Raw genomic sequence first — 20,590 nt, forward strand, 5'->3', positions numbered from 1 at the left:
CTAAAGCAGAAAAAAAACTATCCACTGATCTGAAGCATGTATCACTAGGTTGCAAAGAAAAGGCCCACTCCTGAGGCTCTTTGCGCAAAAGTGACATTATGAACCCTACGCGCTGGGATTCATCCCCAGAGGACTTGGGTCTCAAACGAAAATACAATAAGCAAGCATTTTTAAATGAAAAAAATTCTCGATGTTCACCAAAAAATAAATCCGGCAAACATACCTTAGGCTCCAAGAAATATGCTCCAGGACAGTTACTCACGTGCTGACGGAGCTCGGCCACTTCCAGAGAGAGTCCCTGCAGGTGTTTAGCCAAATCCTGAACCGACACCATGATGGAACAAAAAAAAAAAAAAAAATCTTTCCTTAGAGAATTTGCAGGCTGGACTTACTGTTATGTTCTGCTACCAAAGCTAAGGAAAGAGAGGAGATCTGTCCCTACTATAGGACTCAGCTGAATCCCTACGATGTAACAGGGAACCTGATCCTGCGATCAGACCTGCTAAAGTCCTAATCTAGTCTGTACGGAGACCTATAGATGTGGGGAGGGAATCCCTACAAGTACTAAGGACTGGGAGGAATATGGGACACCTCCTAACAGAAATAGTAGCAGACAGACGAACAAACAAAATAGATAGAACATAGAGGTCCGTAGACCAAGCAAACTAACAGAGTTAGATACAGAGCACAGGCTATCTAGAAAGTAGATATACAATGAAGTCCAGCAAAGCCAGAAGGGCGGAGCAGGATTAAATAGGCCAACATGGTCATGTGACCAGCAAAGGAAAAAAAACCTAACAGCAAGGTTCTAACAAATAGTGCCCCTCTGGGTCTCCTTATAATAATAATAGTGCCCCTCTGGGTCTCCTTATAAGATTAAAGGGAATCTGTCAGAAGGATCAGCTCTCCCTCCCAAGCCGTCTATATGGGCATACGTTATACACGTGGTCCCTTTACCAGCGAGGTTGGTCGACTGGGATAAGAAAATCATTCAACGAGAGACTAGATGGATTTTATTATCTAATGGCCTATTGTTATAGTGTGATCACTATTCAGTATGGCCCTATTACATAGACTATCACCATACAGTTTGTAGGCCAATTGTGGCTGCGCTCTTCTATACGGCATAGTCGGCCATTTGGACGGACTTCTTTTCTTTATCTATACTTTTAATCTTGGCTGCACTGAATATTGATTAAGGGTTAAATGATTCTCCTTTGTGTGCGCATCGATTATATCTGGTACATTTACACTATATTAATACATCCTCTATATTTATAATATATCTATACACCTATATTCCCTGTTGTCTTGTTGCCTAGCCATTATGGGAACCAATCTGGACCTATGATGTGATAAATACTTGATGAGATCCATAAAACAGCGCCCCCTATTGGAGCCCACTGTTCGTTTCAAGCATGGACCTTCTGGTATCTGTATGGGGAGGAAACCTCTCGCTGGAGCGCCGCATGCCTCCCAATGCGCACTGACGCCCCCTCCGGTCTCATCGCTGGAACACATTTTTATGTAAAGTGTCATTGAATGCAGCAGCCGGGTCTAAGCTCCTAATAAACACAACCCTCCGCCTGCCCCGCTGTGTTATTACAGGCTCTATTCCCCTTCAAGCCTAAGCGTCAGAATGCCTGCTCCTCCTCTTACCTCCCCCTTTCACCTGCTGTTATAGTACAGCCTGTCTGGGCTCTGTATTAAAGCCTCTTATTAACCCTCTCCCCCTATGTATCTACTGGTAGACCCCATATTAATATAAGCCCCTTGCATACCATGAGCTGCAATATTATTATTGTAAGAAACCCCATGTGCACTATTATTATCAGGCATAGATGGGGGCATTATTATTCAGTATCGGCACACAGGGGGCATTATTACTATCTAAGGCAAGGGTGGGCAATTAATTTTCCAAAGAGATCACATGAGAGACCATGACTGTTGCGGAGAACGAACCAATAGACAGATATGAATTCTGCTCAATATTCATATCAACATATTAATTACATTTATTATAATATATTAATATTATCACTAGAGATGAGCGGTGTTCGACTCGAACTGTTCGCCAATCTCAAATTCGAGCTGTTTTGGGCAGTGTTCGAGCCGTTCGGCGAACACGAACAATTTGAAAAAATTCCGGCTGTTCGAGGTTATGTTCCATAAATGTTCGTGCACCAAAATCATAACTGGATTTTTTCTCAGTAATGCTGAAAATTAATGTTAATACGCAGTTTGAGGGTACAGCGGGGCGGGGGGAGGGGCAGGGGATGGATCTCTGCAGAAATAATGAAGATCTCCATTTTTTTTTCTCTTTCCCCCATTTACAGTGGGGAGATGCAATCTGTCAGCCTATCAGCAGCGCACACACGGAGCGAACTGCTTTTTTCACACAAGCAAAGGCATGTGTCATTGGCAGTGTATGTCACATGTCCTTGCCCTATAAGACCCAGCCATTTCCACGTAGCCACCATTTTCTCACTGCTGCAGCTGCGTGTTAGACGGCACCGCTGTTGCTGTGTGCGCTATACTTTGAGTGTTCATTTCAAGCCAATTTTCGTACAAATCTACAGATAGCTTGGGAGTAGGGGATAGTTGTGATTGCAGTCCTTTTGAGGACTAGATTACATCATTTCCTACGACTTTTATCAGGCAGGTCTGTGCTCTTAAATAGATAGGTTGGGAGTAGGGTCTACTTGTAATTGCAGTCCTTTTCTGGACTAGGTTACAGCATTTCCTAGGACTTTTTGCTAGGCAGGTCTGTGCCAGTGCTGTGCAAGTTTTTTTCACAGCATTTGGCTAAATCTAGCTAAGCAAATCCTTTTTAGCCTCTTGCAGTGTGTGTTAGTCAGTGGAGTAGCCTATCTGTGTTGCAAGCTATGCCACCTGTGTATAGAATACAAATTTTTTTACTGCACCTAGCCAAGTAAAACCTTTTGGGCATAGCATCATTCTATTAGTCCATCTATACTAAACTCCACCAGGTTGCAAATTAAAAATAATTTTTATCTGCATCTAGCTCTGAAAAAAAATGTGGTCTTGTAGCAGTGTGTGGGACTTGTTCTATTAGTCTATCTATACTAACCTCCACCAGGTTGCAAATTAAAAATAATTTTTATCTGCATCTAGCTCTGAAAAAAAAAATTGGGCTTGTAGCAGTGTGTGGGACTTGTTCTATTAGTCCATGTATACTAACCACCACCAGGTTGCAAATTAAAAATAATTTTTATCTGCATCTAGCTCTGAAAAAAAATTTGGGCTTGTAGCAGTGTGTGGGACTTGTTCTATTAGTCCATCTATACTAAGCTCCACCAGGTTGCAAATTAAAAATAATTTTTATCTGCATCTAGCTCTGAAAAAAAATTTGGGCTTGTAGCAGTGTGTGGGACTTGTTCTATTAGTCCATCTATACTAACCTCCACCAGGTTGCAAATTAAAAATAATTTGTAGCTGCATCTAGCTCTGAAAAAAAATTTGGGCTTGTAACAGTGTGTGGGACTTGTTCTATTAGTCCATCTATACTAACCTCCACCAGGTTGCAAATTAAAAATAATTTTTATCTGCATCTAGCTCTGAAAAAAAATTTGGGCTTGTAGCAGTGTGTGGGACTTGTTCTATTAGTCCATCTATACTAAGCTCCACCAGGTTGCAAATTAAAAATAATTTTTATTTGCATCTAGCTCTGAAAAAAAATGTGGGCTTGTATCAGTGTGTGGGACTTGTTCTATTAGTCCATCTATACTAAGCTCCACCACCTGTGTATGTAATAAAATTGTTTTACTGCATCTAACCCAGCCAATACTTTTGGGCTAATACAACAGTTTGGCCACTCAGCTCTGCTCGGTTCCCATCCATTGTTTTTTGTGCAAACAACTCCAGAGTTGTCAATTAGTTAACCACCAAAATGAGTGGAAAAAGGCCTGCTGATGGTGGAAAGGGGAATAGGTGTGTTGGGAAGGGAAAAAAAGGTTGTGTCCGTGGGGTAGGTGTTAAAGCAACAGTAACATCTGCAGAAGAAAGACCATCTTCCAGCCAAACTAAGATGTCTACTTCTTTTAGTGGACAATGTGATAAGATCCCTTTCTTACGGCCACGCCAATCGCTATAAATTCCAGATGAGGCACAAAAACAGCAGGTGCTTCAACGAATATCAAGGGCTCCTTCAAGTGGGCTCTCCTCCACCTCAACCATAATGTAGACCCTCGTTCCCAAACTGTATCTCCTGTTGGTGGAGAGAATGAGGAAGGCGATGATGAGACTCAAATACCTGATTGGAACGACAACTTGAGATTTTTGTCAGGGCAGGAAGAGGTTAACTCTGAGGACGACTGGTGTGATAACACACAGGGTGATGATGACGAGGTTGGAGATCCCACTTACTGTCAACCCACAGTCAGCCAGTCGATGAGGTCAGCAGAGGAGGTTGAGGAGGATGCTAGTGACGACGAGGTCAGGTTGCGCCTTCCTGGACAGAGACGTAGTACTGGAAGCACGTCAACAACTGCATCCTCAAACACAACTCTGCCTCTGACCACAAGTCGTAGTGGCTCTTCAGGTCGCATGGGTGCTAAGCCTTGCATAGCTTGGGCATTTTTTCAGATCGATAAGAATGACCCGACTCGTGTTATCTGTAACATTTGTCAGAAAAAGCTAAGTAGAGGCCAAAAAATACATAGTTTGAGTTCTTCATACATGAACCGGCACATGGATATGAAGCATAAGTTGCAGTGGGAAGCTCACTGTGCTACAATGCGGCCTAGCCGGCTGGGCCAACCACCATCAGCCACATCTCTTCATCCTCTGTGACTGGGTGGACAGCAGTCACACCTGTTTTGGGACGCAGACCGGCCACCTCTTTACCCGCAACAGCCAGTGTGATTGTCAGGTCATCATTTTATTTGGAGGTGGAAACACCAGCTGGTGTTGAGCGCTCTCCGACATCGATAGCACCACCTTTGGATCAAGGCAACCTAACATGTCCGCCTGCATCTTCCTCACAGACCGGCAGTTTGCCGGGGACACCCTTCTCAACCCCGTCTAAGCACAACAGCCAGCCCTCGGTCCCTCAGATGTGGATGTGGCACCCAGGGGAATGGGGATAACTCGGTACCCGGGCCTTTGGCCTGGCCTTTAGGGATGTCGCGGTGGTCGGCTCCCGGGCCCGTACCCTGGGGTCTCTCCTAAAAAGGGGTTGATATTTGTAAAGTTTATAAAAGAAAGAGTTCGTGACGCCACCTGTGGTTTCTGGTGAGGATCACCAGCGCTGCGCAGTCTACTGAGGCTGATAAGGCAGCTTGATGGTATAGCTCTCCACAGTTAGAGCTGGGCCTCAGGGCAGTATAGGAACGGGGATGCAGGATATAGAGACTACTCTGGGCCAGAGCAAGAACAGGGATGGACACGATAGTCACTTCAGTACCTTTTACTGGTGGAATTTCAGGCACTCCCCGGAGCACTGTAGGGTGAAGGGTGTATGTCCAGATCCTCCCCAATGAGGAGGTTTTGGGCCTCCTGGTTCTGGCTTCTGCATAATTAGTTTCTGACCTGCCTGGAGCTAGGCCTAACTTTGTCTCTGTCCTGCGCTGGCTGACCTTGTGGTAGGGCCTTCTCTTGGAGCGCACGCTCCCGACCTACGGGGCCTATGTGTCTCCTGGCTCTGGTATGTATCAGCACTTTAGCGATCCTGGGACCTGTAGTTCTCCAGGGATTCCGGTTTATCTTGCTGGGTCATGGAGTTCCCGGCAAGCTTCGGACCCGGTGTCCGGTAAATTCTTCTTCTCGGGGTGAGCCAGCTAAGCTCCTCTGCTCCCCTATGAACTAACTCTCTACTCCTTTGCCTTCGGCCTACTCGAGCCCTCGATAGGCTACTCACACAAACGGCAGCGTGCCGCGGTTCACCGATCTTATGGCGCCGGCACACCTACAGCTCACCTCACTGAGCTACACCGAGTCTTGATCTGGATAAGCTCCACAGCAGGGTAGAATGCAGGAGCTGGAACAGGCTTTTGTCCTCTGAGGTAACACGTCTCAGACTGCACTGTACTCACTGCTAAACCAGACTCTGACAGACTAACTGCTGCCTGGCCCCACCTTCCCTTATATATCTCCCTAAGGAGCTCCCTCTGGTGGTCTGAGGTGGAAGGTGCAAATCTGTGAATGGTTATGGGGGCCTCTTGTGGAGGAGTCCTTCAATACACCCTTCTGGGTCTGTGATGCCAAGCACAGCTGGGCTTCACATGGACAAGTAAAAGACCATTTCCTCCTAGCCATGAGAAAGCTAAGAGGTTGAATTTCACCATCTGCAAGCTCTTGGCTACATAAATGCTGCCTTTCCGCCTGGTGGACACAGAGGATTTTCGAGACCTTATGTCCCGTCACAGTGCCCCAGTACCAGATGCCCAGTCGGCACTACTTCTCAAAGAAAGGTGTGCCTGCACTCCACCAGCATGTCGCACACAACATCACCGCTTCTTTGAGAAACTCTGTGTGTGACAGGGTGCATTTCACCACAGACACTTGCACGAGTAGGCATGGACAGGGGCGTTACATGTCGCTGACTGGGTACTGGGTAACTATGGTGACAGCAGGACAATGGGCTGCTGTCCAAGTCTTGCCGTCCCCACGAGTTGTGCGTCAATCCTCTTTATCTCGAAGTTCCTCCACTGCTTCTGCCTCCTCAACCTCCTCTCGGTCCTCCACCTGCACCCAAAGCCTGTCTGGTCATGCCACAAGCTTTCTAACTGCGCAGAAGGGATCCTGCACAGCTCCTTACTATGCTGGCAGCAGGGCTCAACGTCATCAGGCAGTTTTTACTTTGAAATGACTGGGAAATGTGAGTCACACAGCTGAGGAGTTGTGGTCAGCTCTGGAGAACCAGTTTCATGAATGGTTGTCTCCACTGGACCTGAAACCAGGGAAGGCCGTGTGCGACAATGCTGCAAACCTCAGTGCGGCCCTTCGCCGGGGCAATGTCACACACGTGCCTTGCATGGCTCACGTGTTGATCCTGGTGTCCAGCAATTTTTAGGCCACTATCCCGGACTAGATAGCCTTCTGCAGAGGGCACGGTCGCTGTGTGCTCACTTCCGCCGTTCGCATCCCGCAGCTCAGCGACTTACATCTCTACAGAAGTCGTTGAGCCTGCCACTTCACAGGCTTAAACGCGATGTGCCTACCCGGTGGAATTCAACTCTGCACATGTTGCAGCGATTGTGGCAGCACCGACAAGCCCTGGTGCAATATGTTCTGACGTATAGCCTGGGCCAACGAGATCCAGAGGTGGGGCAAATCACGCTGGAGGAGTGGTCTCAGATCAGGGACCTATGCATCCTTCTGCACAGTTTTGAAATGGCGACGAAGATGTTTAGTGCTGACGATGCCATTATCAGCATGACTATTCCGGTGATTTACATGCTGGAGCACATATTAAACAGAATTCGGAGTCAGGTGGTGGCACAAGAGGAGGTGGAGGAAGTAGAGGAGGAGGAGTTGTATGCGGAAGGGCTAACATCTGCAAAGTCCAGACGGTCGGCAGCACCGAGGCGGCAGGCATGTGAGGGTGGGGGAGATGGTTTTAGCAGGGCGCATGGTAGCAGCCAAACTAGTGAGAAATGTGCAGGAGCCCAGGAAGAAGTGGAGGACGAACTGATGGAAGACTCATCAGATGAGGGAGACCTTGATCACATTTCTGTTGTGCGAGGTTGGGGAGAGAGGGCAGAGGAAGGAAGCATGATTGTTACCTCGCCACCAACACAACAGGGACTTGGTGCTCCTGGATGCGCAAGACACATGAGTGCCTTCTTGCTGCACTACCTGCAACATGACCCTCGAATTGTGAGAATTAGAAATAATCCTGACTACTGGGTTGCCACACTGTTAGATCCCCGGTACAAAAGTAAATTTGCAGAAATTATTCCTGCCATAGAAAGGGATGCACGCATGCAGGAGTATCAGCAGAGACTGTTGCAGAATCTTACATGTGCTTTTCCACAAAACACCAGTGGTGCACGTAGTGAATCTCACAGTTCCAACTTGCCAACTGTGGGACCGTCGAGTGTTCAGCACTCAAAATGTAACAGAAACACAGTATCTGCTGGTAACATCAATTTTGCGGAATCATTTCACCACTTTTTTAGCCCATCCTTTGCAAGGCCACAGGAGACAAGAAGACTGACACATAGTCCACTCCTAGAGACGATGGTACAGGAGTATCTCCAAGTAAACATTGAAGCCATGACTGTGTCACTGGACCCTTGCTCTTTTTGGGCTTCCAATCTGGATAAATGGCCGGAGCTCACCACTTAAGCCTTGGAGATCTTGTCATGCCCCGCAGCCAGCGTTCTGTCTGAACGTGTGTTCAGCGCTGCTGGTGGTGTGCTGACAGATAAGCGCACGCGGCTCTCCACTGATAATGTAGACAGATTCACGTTCATAAAGATGAACAAATCATGGATCCGAAAGGACTTTTCTACCCCTGTGTCATCCTGGGGAGAGTAAAAGCTTGATGATTTGTTAATATCACCTCACCAACCGTTTTAAGCTTTCAAATTACTAATCATGTTTATCTGTATCTTGCCTGTATAATAATTTTGGCCTTGTAGCACTGTGCAGTACTGATTCTATTAGGCCATCTATACTAAGCTCCACCAGATTTCAAATTACTAATCATGTTTATCTGTATCTTGCCTGTATAATAATTTTGGCCTTGTAGCACTGTGCAGTACTGATTCTATTAGGCCATCTATACTAAGCTCCACCAGATTTAAAATTACACTGGTCAATGCAGTTTTTCTGTCAAAAGGTTTTAAAACATATTTTAAGTCAATTTTGGCTGCTGATTACTAATACGAACTCCGTTTTTGGCTATCACATCAGGATTTCGAGATATTTTTGATGGAAATTAATCCTATCGAATGTTTTTTGATAAAAACCTCATGATTTTCGTTACTACATTTTGTATATTTTTAATCAAGGAATAACAAATTACAAAGTCTGTGTACAGCAAATCAAATATACTTACAAAATTAAACTACAAAATATAAAAACACATATATATGGCACACAGATGAATGGCAAATGGCAGTTATTTGAACTTTCTTTTCTTGGCTGATCTGTGATGTACAGCTTCTGGGTTGTCTCTCATCAAGCTCCAGCAATAGTCAGCCATCATATGTGAGTCCCACCGGCCTTGATACCGTTCTTCCATTGTTTTAATGTCCTGATGAAAACGCTCCCCTTGTTCCTCGCTCACATCCCCAAGGTTCTCTGGAAAAAAGTCCAAATGGCTGTTTAAATAGTGAATCTTGGTACTCATTCTACATCCAAGATTTTGCAGACTCATTAGTAGCTCTTCCACAATCTCTTCATAGTTGTCTGCTTTCTTATTCCCTAGAAAATTCTGCACCACATTACAAAATGCATTCCGAGCTCTTTCTTCTGTCTCATTCATTGATGTGATAAAGTTTGGGTCTCTCATAAGTGTTCTTATTATCCAATATTCCAGCCTTTTTCTTCTCTTCACTAAGACCTGGAAAAGTTGAACATATATAGTTAAAGCATTCTCCACTGTGATTGAGAGCTTTGACGAACTGCTTCATCAATCCAAGTTTTATGTGCAAGGGAGGAAAGACAATGTTCTTCCTATCCACTAGTGAATCATGGATGACATTCTTATCGCCAGGTGCCAAACTCTGTCGCTGAGGCCATTCAGTTTTCACCCAATGCTCTGCTGTAGCTCTACTGTCCCAGTAGCACAGAAAACAAGGGTGTTTGAAAACTGTTTTTTTACTTTATTATCAGAACAAATGGGAATTATGCATGTTCAAAGAAAACAAAGATCTTCTCACATTTATTGGGAGACTAAATGAAAACTAAATTTACCTTAGTGAACCGTATAAAACGGCACTTTTCATACACTACTTATATTTTTCTTGGAATTATTGAAAATGGGCTATATACCTATAGCGCAAAAACGTGATGTGATAGAGAAATTATAAGATCAGATTTGAATTCAGCACCCTCAAATTAGTCTAAAACTGTTCTTAAAGTCCATGCCAGAATTTTTTTTTTTTTTGTACACCAGTGTTATTAATAATCATGTTTATCTGCATCTTGCCTGTAAAATAATTTTGGCCTTGTAGCAGTTTGCAGTACTGATTCTATTAGGCCATCTATACTAAGCTCCACCAGATTTCAAATTAATAATAATTTTTGTTCTCTCTGAACATGTGTTCAGCGCTGCTGGTGTTGTGCTGACAGATAAGCGCACGCGGCTGTCCGCTGACAATGTAGACAGACTCAGGTTCATAAAGATGAACACATCATGCATCAGCAAGGACTTTTCTAGCCCTGTGTCATCCTGGGGAGAGTAAAAGCTTGAGGATTTGGTAAAATCACCTCACCAACCGTTTTAAGCTTTCAAATTAATTATCATTTTTATCTGTATCTTGCCTGGAAAATAATTTTGGGCATAGTAGCAGTGTGGAGTACTGATTCTATTAGGCCATCTATACTAAGCTCCACCAGATTTCAAATTATTACTAATCATGTTTATCTCTATCTACCCTGTAAAATAATTTTGGCCTTATAGCAGTTTGCAGTACTGATTCTATTAGGCCATCTATACTAAGCTCCACCAGCTTTCAAATTAATAATAATTTTTCGCTGCATCTATCCCGGAAAATAATTTTGGGGCTCCTAGATGCGCAAGACACATGGGTGCCTTCTTGCTGCACTACCTGCAACATGACCCTCAGATTGTCAGAATTCGAAATAATCCTGACTACTGGGTTGCCACACTCTTAGATCCCCCACACTCTTCGATCAACCTTTTCATTTTAATAAAGAACAAAAAAATGGTCATTTTTGAAATTATAAGCATTAGCAGGTTATTAGAAACTTAAATCAAACAGTTTTCAACTCAAAGCTTTATTCTAGGTGATGTTACATTTGCACATAGGACCCCTTGTTCGAAAGGAGCTTCTGAACTCTCTCGTCCATTGAATTTGTCAGGTTTTGGATGGTTTCTGCTTCAATTGTTTTGCATGAGAACAGAATACGCTCCCAGAGCTGTTGCTTAGATGTGAACTGCCTCCCGCCATCATAGACACTCCTTTTGATGATGCTCCAGAGGTTCTCAATGCGTTTGAGGTCAGGGGAGCATGGAGGACACACCATAAGTTTGTCCCCTTTTATGCCCATATCAGCCAGAGATGCAGATGTGTTATGTGCATCATGAGACGGTGCATTATCATGCATGAAAATGATCTTGCTGTGGAATACATGGTTCTTTTTCTTGAACCATGGCAGGAAGTGCTGTTTGAGAAACTCCACATACATCATGGAGTTCATCTTTACCCCTTCAGGGATCCTAAAGGGGCCGACAATCTCTCTCCCCATGATTCCAGCCCAAAACATTACTCCACCTCCTCCTTGTTGGCGCCGTAGCCATGTTTGCATGGGGTGTCCATCAACCAGCCATCCTCCACTCCATCCATCTGGACTATCGAGCGTTGCACAGCACTCATCGGTGAATAAAACAGTTTTGAAGTCAGTCTTCATGTATTGTTTGGCCCATTGGAGCTGTTTCTGCTTGTGTACAGTGGATACAGGAGGTCAATAGGATGGCTTATGCACAGCTGCAAACCTCTGAAGGGCCCTGCATCTTGTTGTTCGGGGGACGTTGGAGGCACCAGCAGCTTCAAAAACTTGTCTGCTGCTATGACAAGGCTTTTTTGCCGCTGCTCTTTTAACCTGACGTAATTGCCTGTAGGAAAGAGTCCTCAATTTTCCCTTATCAGCACGCACACGTGTGTACTGTGAATCAGCTACATACTTCTTGATTGTGCAATGATAACGATGAAGTGTCTTGGCAATGCTGAATGTAGTCATGCCTTGATCTAAACACTCCACAATTTGTTGCTTCTCAGCAGCCGACACATCCTTTTTCTTTCCCATTTTGGCAGAAAATGTAGGCTGCTTAATAATGTGGGACATCCTTCTTAAGTAGTCTTGCCTTTCATTGGACACACCTGCCAAACTAATTAGCACAGGTGTCTGCAATTGCTTACAGTGATATAAAGAGCCCTGACACACATCACCATCAATGAGTTTAACTGACAAACAAAAAAATTCTTACCTTATCACTCCTAAACACTTTTTGCATAATAATTTGGAACACAGTGTACATGTGCTTTTCCACAAAGCTCCAGTGGTTCACGTAGTGAATCTTACAGTTCTAACTTGCCAACCGTGGTCTGTATGGAGTTGTTCAATAAAGGGCCCAAAATTAAGATAACATAGACGGGAGAGGTCTCTATGAATAGGAATTCCTAAGTATTTGATACCCTGTGAGGGCCAGGCATGCCAGGAGACTCTACGGAATGCTTTCTCAGCATCTAACGAGAGTATCTAATTACAAAATTTTAACTGCATCTAGCCCAGGAAATACTTTGTGCCTAGTAGCAGTGTCTGCTAGTCAGCGGATTATCCCGGCTGTTAAGTAAGCTACACCACCTGTAGTTTGGACACTTAATTTTTTCAAAGGAAATGCTTCGGGCCCCCGGGACACTCAGTGAAGAGCATCGGGAGGCACCCCAAGCCACAGGGGCTGGGACTGGCGGTAGGACGCCTTGAAGTGGACCGCCAAGCTCGATCCTTATAAAAGCTTTTTAACTGCAGCAGCTTTAGTGGACGCTACTGGAGCTGTAATTCCCGCGGCTGCTGGCATCAGACTTGCCCTCCAATAGATCCTTGTAAAAGGATTTAAAGTGTACTCATTCAAATTAGAGAGACAATTTAAATTAAAAAGCTTAGACCTGCCTCCACTGCAGGGGGGCTCGCTCGACCCACCAGCGGACAGGCACCAGTATTGGGAGAAGGGGGCTGGCCATCAGGGTCCACCGCAGCTCTGGCACAAACCCGGCGACACGGAGGTCGCATGGGCAAGAACGGACTGGCCGTGTCAGCTTCGAACTTTTTTGGTTTTAGAAGGGCATTACATGCCTATATCTGTGTCTCCCCCTCCTTTTACTCCTCAACCTCTTTTCTTTTTGCATGACTATATGTACTTGTCACTTTTCCATGTGTTAGTTGTGTCTTCTGAGCAGTTTGTCAGCTTTTGGACACCTTTCAAGTGTTTTCTATGTGTTTTCTATGTGTTTCTATGTGTTTTTGTTTGCCTGCCATTGGTTTTAATGGTGTTCGACGGTGTTCCATGAACAGTTCGACGAACAGTTCGGCGAACATACGGGCGTTCGACGAACCGAACTCGAACCTTACGGGGGTGGCTCAACTCTAATTATCACTTAATATTTAAGTATGCTGACATTCCCCTATTTACCGTATAAGCCTGAAAACTGCCCCTATATACAGTATGAGCCCCACACAGCCCCCGACATATAATATAAGACCAACATAGCCCCTCTATATACAGTGTGAGTCCCCATATAGTCCCCTATATACAGTATGAGCCTCCACATAGACTTTCTACATACAATATGAGCCCTCATATAGCCTCCTATTTACATGATGAGCCCCCACATAGCCCCCTATAAACAGTATGAGCCCCCATATAGCCTCTCTATATAGAGTGTGAGCTCTCAAATATCCTCCTATAAACAGTATGAGCCTGAACAATTCCTCCTATAAACCGTATGAGCCCCCACATGGACCCTATAAACAGTATGACCCTCACATAGCTTCCTATATCCAGTATGAGCCCCCATATGGCCCCCTATAAACAGTGTGAGCCCCCACATAGCCTCTCTATATAGAGGTTGAGCCTCACATATCCTCCTATAACAGTATGAGCCCTCACTTAGCCACTCTATATACAGTATGAACCCCACATAACCCCATATACTGTATACAGTATGTGCCCACACATAGCCTCCCTATATACAATATGAGCCCTAGGTAACCTCCTATATACAGTATGAACCCCCACGCAGCCCTATATAAACAGTATGAGCCCCACATAGTCCCTTTATACAGTATGAGCCCCCACATAGCCTCCTAAATACAGTATAAGCCCCCATATAGCCTCCTATATGCAGTATAAGCCCCCACATATTTTCCCATATACAGCATAAGCCCCCCACATAGTCTCCTATATACATTGTGAGCCCCATCATAGCCTCCTATATATACTGTGAGCACCCTCATAGCCTCCTATATACAGTATGAGGCCGCACATAGCCTCCTGTATACAGTGTGAGCTCCACATAGCCTCCTAAATACAGTTTGAGCCACCACGTAGCCTTGGTATATACAGTGTGAGCCCCACATAGACTCATATATACATGCAGAAAAAACATACTCATCTCGCTCCTGTTCCCCAGGTGTGCTGCTCCGGTCTCCAACACCCTGACTCTCCATACAGCAGACGCGATGAGGTGACGTGAATTACATTTTGCAGAGACAAGTCATGGATGGAAGAAGTGGTTATGGTGGTGTGGGCTGAATGAAAAAGAAAAGGGAAAGTGAACAACTATGATCAGAGAGATGGTAGATGACTTAATATACATATATTTGTACAATTACCAGCACACTATGCACATACAGTACAGACCAAAAGTTTGGACACACCTTCTCATTTAAAGATTTTTCGGTATTTTCATGACTTTGAAAATTGTGCATTCACACTGAAGACATCAAAGCTATGAATTAACACAGTTGTTGTAGAGATGTGTTTGCTTCTAGAACTCTATGTGGCATTGACCTGGTCTCTAATCTGAGCTGCTGTTAACCTGCGATTTCTGAGGCTGGTGACTCGGATAAACTTATCCTCAGAAGCAGAGGTGACTCTTGGTCTTCCTTTCCTGGGGTGGTACTTTTGGTGAGCCAGTTACTTTGTAGCGCTTGATGGTTTTTACAACTGTACTTGGGGACACTTTCAAAGTTTGCCCAATTTTTCGGACTGACAGACCTTCATTTCTTAAAGTAATGATGGCCACTCGTTTTTCTTTACTTAGCTACTTTTTTCTTGCCATAATACAAATTCTAACAGTCTATTCAGTAAGACTATCATCTGTGTATCCAGCAGACTTCTGCACAACACAACTGATAGTCCCAACCCCATTTATAAGGCAAGAAATCCCACTTATTAAACCTGACAGGGCACACCTGTGAAGTGAAAACCATTTCCGGTGACTACCTCTTGAAGCTCATCAAGAGAATGACAAGTGTGCAAAGCAGTCATCAAAGCAAAAGGTGGCTACTTTGAAGAACGTAAAATATAAGACATATTTTCAGTTGTTTCACACCTTTTTGTTAAGTATATAATTTCACATGTGTTAATTCATAGTTTTGATGCCTTCAGTGTGAATGTACAATTTTCATAGTCATGAAAATACAGAAAAATCTTTAAATGAGAAGGTGTGTCCAAACTTTTGGTCTGTACTGTATATAGTATGCAGAGCACTGGAATTGATATATACAATTATACCACTACATGGTTGCTGCACAGTGATAATATCAGTGTTTATACTGTTAATAATCAGTATGGTATATTAACATATCACCAACATGTACTGTAGTGATGTTATGATCTGGCTGTATTTATTGATTATTGTCTCATATTGTGGTATTGATTGTAATATTGGTCTTAGTACAGTCATAATGGTAATGATCAGTATGGTGGCATTATTTTAGCATTATGTGGTGGCATTATATGGTCATAACTTGGTAGGATTATTTACTAGTGATGGGCGGACCCGTGGATATCCGAATATCTATTAAAAGTTTGGTGCGGTTACCAGAACAGTACCTGACCCGGAACACGGACCCCATTCATATGAATGGGGCCCCCGAACATCCATGGTTTCCCACGCAGATGACAGCGTGGGAAAAAGGGGCTCTGATCGGTTAGAACTACGGGCTCACTCTGTCAGATGACAGTGTGAGCCCGCAGCTGTGACTGTGACCAGTCGTAAAAAGCTTACCACAGGTCACAGGCATTAGCTGATGAGAGTACTACTCCCATCAGCCTATGCCTGCTGTTACAGAGCAGACGCCGCTGTGTAATCACTCCTGCAGTGTATAGCGCTGAGCTGCCGTGAAAGAGTTCACAGGAGTTCATCAGCTGATGAGCTCCAGTGATCTCACTTACGGCACCGCTTTGGCGTGAGACAGTTCTCACGCAGCGGCGGTGCCGTAAGTGAGGTTACCGGGTTTCATCAGCTGATGAACTCCTGTGAACTCTCTCACGGCAGCTGATCGCTACACATTACTTGTGTCAGTGTGAGCCTGTTGTCATGTACAATATATTGTATGTCTATATACTGTTGACACATATATATACTGTTGTTATACACATGTAAATATATATATGGTGGCTCATTATACCCGTAATATTATTTTGAGGAATGTATTAACATTGTCTGTTTCTCTGACCTAACAACCTTTGACTATATGAGCCTTTTTACTAATCGGATCACATTGGCCTGTGTGTAAATACTATGCTACTTGGATGATCACTTAATATCTACTAGGCTGTACAATTTGGGTCCTGCGTGTCCCATATAGCGGTAGAATTTTTTTACACACTGTATGTTGTTTTGCACCATTTTTTGCACCAATTATCTGCATGTGATAATTTTTAACAAAATTGAATATTTAAGAAAACAATTTTTTATAATGTAGATCGACCTTTGATCGTGGTTGCTTCGGTTGTTTATGTTTATCTTGCGATTTTGCCATTATACGGTCAATAGTTGGCACTCTTCACATTGTAGTATGTGTACATTATGGAGTGGCACCGTTTGAAAATTATACTAGTATAAGTCATCTAGATCATCGTAGGACACTATGGATTATTTCATCACTTTGGATAGGTGAGGGATATGGTTGTTTTTTATTTTTGCTGTTTTACAGTTGACAGCGGCTTCTGGGATTAGGTGTTAGGTGAGTATAAATTAGCTTATTTATTTTCTGGTTTTTACAGGGAACAATGGTGTGAAGATATTCAAGGTAATCCCCTGTCGATCACTGTGCACTGGCAGGCGGGTTTTACGAAGCTCTACATATGAAAATTTGACACTGCAGCTTGCAAAGGAAGGAGCTGAAGAAGCGAAGAGTGAGAATTCTCACAGCAGCTGCAAGCTACACAGGATGTCCCTTCCCCTGACGCCATGTGCCTATTCAAGAAACATAATTCAACAGCGAGTTATGGGGAAAAGATTCATCTCAGTGATACACAAAATAGACCTGAGGGGATGCGGATTGTAACCCTAGTTTTAAACATAGTCCAGCGTAAGGAAAGGAGATACCCAGCACAGCCTTGCAGGGGCCCCTAGGACTCCGATGTTTAGCATCCATGCGTAGCAGGGGCCCGGTTGGGTCCAATGACACCAGAACGGGCTCCCTAGGACTGTCCAGTAAGAACATATGGCCCATTTTAGTTTTGGGAGCTCTTAGCTGGGAAATAACAGGGATGGAGACTTGGGCTCCACCAGGGGTGCAGTAGGGGGAGTGACACAGAGAGTTTGAAGGTCTCTGTAGCTAGAGCCTATTGTCTTTTTCCTGGGGAGGTCGTGATATCAAGTCATCCACCTGATTGTCACAGCTGACACCCGGTGCTATGTGCAAGGAATGTTCCCGCACCGCTCCCTGCACATTAACCCCAGAAATGCTGTGATTGAAATCGATCGCAGCATTCTGGTGGCAAGAGGAGGTTAGCGCGATACTTACCTTCTCTGCCGGCATCCCGCAGTGTCTGAGTCCGGTCCCAGATGTTGTCATGGTGAACCGATGTCATCATGACAACATCCGGGTCATCAGAAGGCAGGAAGTTGCTTTGGTCATGCGCCACGCGTGACCAAAGTAACTTTTCCCTGTGCAGCGCTGACAGGCTGCATAGCACAGGGATGGTGATGAAGTTAACCCCTTTAGTGAACAGGGTAAAAAAATAAAATAAAAAACAAAACATAAAACGATGCTTTATCATCATACCACCAAACAAAAAATGGAATAAAACGAGATCAAAAAGACAAATGTAAATAAAAATGGTACCACTGAAAACGTCATCTTATCCCGCAAAAAACAAGCCACCATACAGCTCCAACGGCAGAAAAATAAAACATTTATAGCTCTCTAGCGATGCATAAACAATTCTTTTTTCTATAAAATAGTTTTCATTGAGTAAAAGTGCCATAACGTGAAAAAAAATATAACTGTGGCACCGCTGTAAACGTACTGACCCGAAGAATAAAGCTTCCTTATCAATTTGACGACACATAGAACGGCATAAAAAAACACCAAAAAACAATTCGTGAATTGTTGGTTTTTGTTTATTCTGCCTTCCAAAAATCGAAATAGAAAGCAATCAAAAAATGTAATGTGCCCAAAAATGGTACCAATAAAAACATCAACTTGTCCCACAAAAAAAAAAAAAAAAATCACATGACTCTGTCGGCCGAAATATGGAAAAATTATAGCTCTCAAAAAATTGCGATGCAAAAACTAGTCTTTGCAAAAAAAAGGGTTTTTTAGTGTATGACAGCTCTCAATCATAAAAGCCTGATATGAATCTAGTATCCCTGTAATTGCACCGACCCGAAAAATAAAGTTGTCTAATCACTTATACCGCACGAGGAATGGCGTAAAAATAAACTTTAGGGTTGTGCTAGGGTTAGGGTTAGTGTTGTGCTAGGGTTAGGGTTGGGCTAGGGTTAGGGTTGTGCTAGGGTTTGGGTTGGGCTAGGGTTAGGGTTGGGCTAGGGTGAGGGTTGAGCTAGGGTGGGGCTAGGGGTAGTGTTGGGGTAGGGTGGAGCTAGGGTTAGGGTTGGGCTAGGGGTAACATTGAGCTATGGGTAGGGTTGTGCTAGGGTTAGGGTTGTACTAGGGCTAGGGTTAGGGTTGTGCTATGGTTAGGCTAGGATTGGGTTAGGGTTGGGCAAGGGTTAGGGTTGCGTTAGGGTTGAGCTAGGGTTAGGGTTGGGCTAGGGTTAGGGTTGAGCTAAGGTTGAGTTTGGGCTAGGGTTGTGGTTGTATTAGGATTGGGGTTGGGATTTTTTCAGAAGTAAAGAAAAAAATACCGTCTATATGGCAACAAATGTTGAGCACAAGAGCTCGCTACTTGAGTTTGCATCGGGTGCTCGGGTATGCACCGAGTATAGCGGGTGCTCGAGTGACATGCTCAAGTCTCCGCCTCAAATGTTTTGCAGCTGTTATATAGCCAAAAAAACCTTGCTGGGACTGCCTGTCATGCACAAGCGATCCCCACATGTTTTTATTTGGGTGACTAACAACCATGAAACATGCGGGCGGGGACTCGAGCATGTCACTTGAGCACCCGCCATACATGGTCCATACCTGAGTACCCGATGCAAACTCAAGTAGCGAGCACTTGCACTCAAGACTAATGACAACTTATTCAATATGATGACCTAATGTTATCAAATTCTGTGTCGTACCTCTGGGTTCAAAATGTTCACTATACCCCTTGATAAAATCCTTCAGGGGTGTAGTTTCCTAAATGGAGTCACTTGGGGGGGGGGGGGAGTTCCACTATTTAGGCACATCAGGGGCTCCCCAAACGCAACATGGCGTCCACTAATTCAAGCAAATTTTACATTCAAAAAGTCAAATGGCGTTCCTTCTCTTCCGAACCCTGCCGTGTGCCCAAACAGTGTTTTTTCCCCACATATGGGGTATCGGCTTACTCAGGAAAAATTGCACAACAAATCGCGTGGTGCAATTTCTCCTGTTACCCTTATGAAAATGCAAAATTGGGGTCTGCAAAACATTTTTGTTGGAAAAATGTGAAAATGTTATTTTTACAGCTCCATGATATAAACTTCTGTGAAGCACCTGGGGGTTCAAGGTGCTCACCACACACCTAGATAAGTTCCCTGAGGGGTCTAGTTTCCAAAATGGTGTCACTTGTGGGGGTTTCCACTGTTTAGGCACATCGGGGGCTCCCCAAACGCAACATGGTGTCCGCTAATTTTTCAAGCAAATTTTACATTCAAAAAGTCGAAAATAAAAAAAATTGCGGTCTAAAGTAACATTTTTGTGAAAAAAGTTAAATGTTCATTTTTTTCTTCCACATTCCAAAAATTACTGTGAAGCACCTGAAGGGTTAATAAACTTCTTGAATGTGGTTTTGAGCACCTTGGGGGGTGCAGTTTTTACAATGGTGTCACTTTTGGGTATTTTCTATCATAAAGGCCCCTCAAAGTCACGCCAGATGTGATGGGGTCTCTAAAAAAGTGTTTTTGTAAATTTTGTTGTAAAAATGAGAAATCGCTGGTCAACTTTTAACCCTTATAGCTCCCTAAAAAAAAAAAAATGTGGTTCCAAAATTGTGCTGATGTAAAGTAGACATGTGGGAAATGTTATTTATTAACTATTTAGTGTAACATATCTCTATTTAAGGGCATAAAATTAAAAATTTTGAAAATTGCAAAACTTTATACATTTTTACCAAATTTCTGATTTTTTCACAAATAAACGCAAGTGATGTCAAAGAAATTTTACCACAATGATGAAGTACAATATGTCACGAAAAAACAGTCTCAGAATCAGTGGGATCCATTTGAAGCGTTCCAGAGTAATTACCTCATAAAGTGACAGTGGTCAGAAT

This window comes from Phyllobates terribilis, unplaced genomic scaffold, assembly GCF_046119375.1.
Source record: "Phyllobates terribilis strain yellow unplaced genomic scaffold, ASM4611937v1 Scaffold_97__1_contigs__length_5976380, whole genome shotgun sequence".
Taxonomy (NCBI): Eukaryota; Metazoa; Chordata; class Amphibia; order Anura; family Dendrobatidae; genus Phyllobates; species Phyllobates terribilis.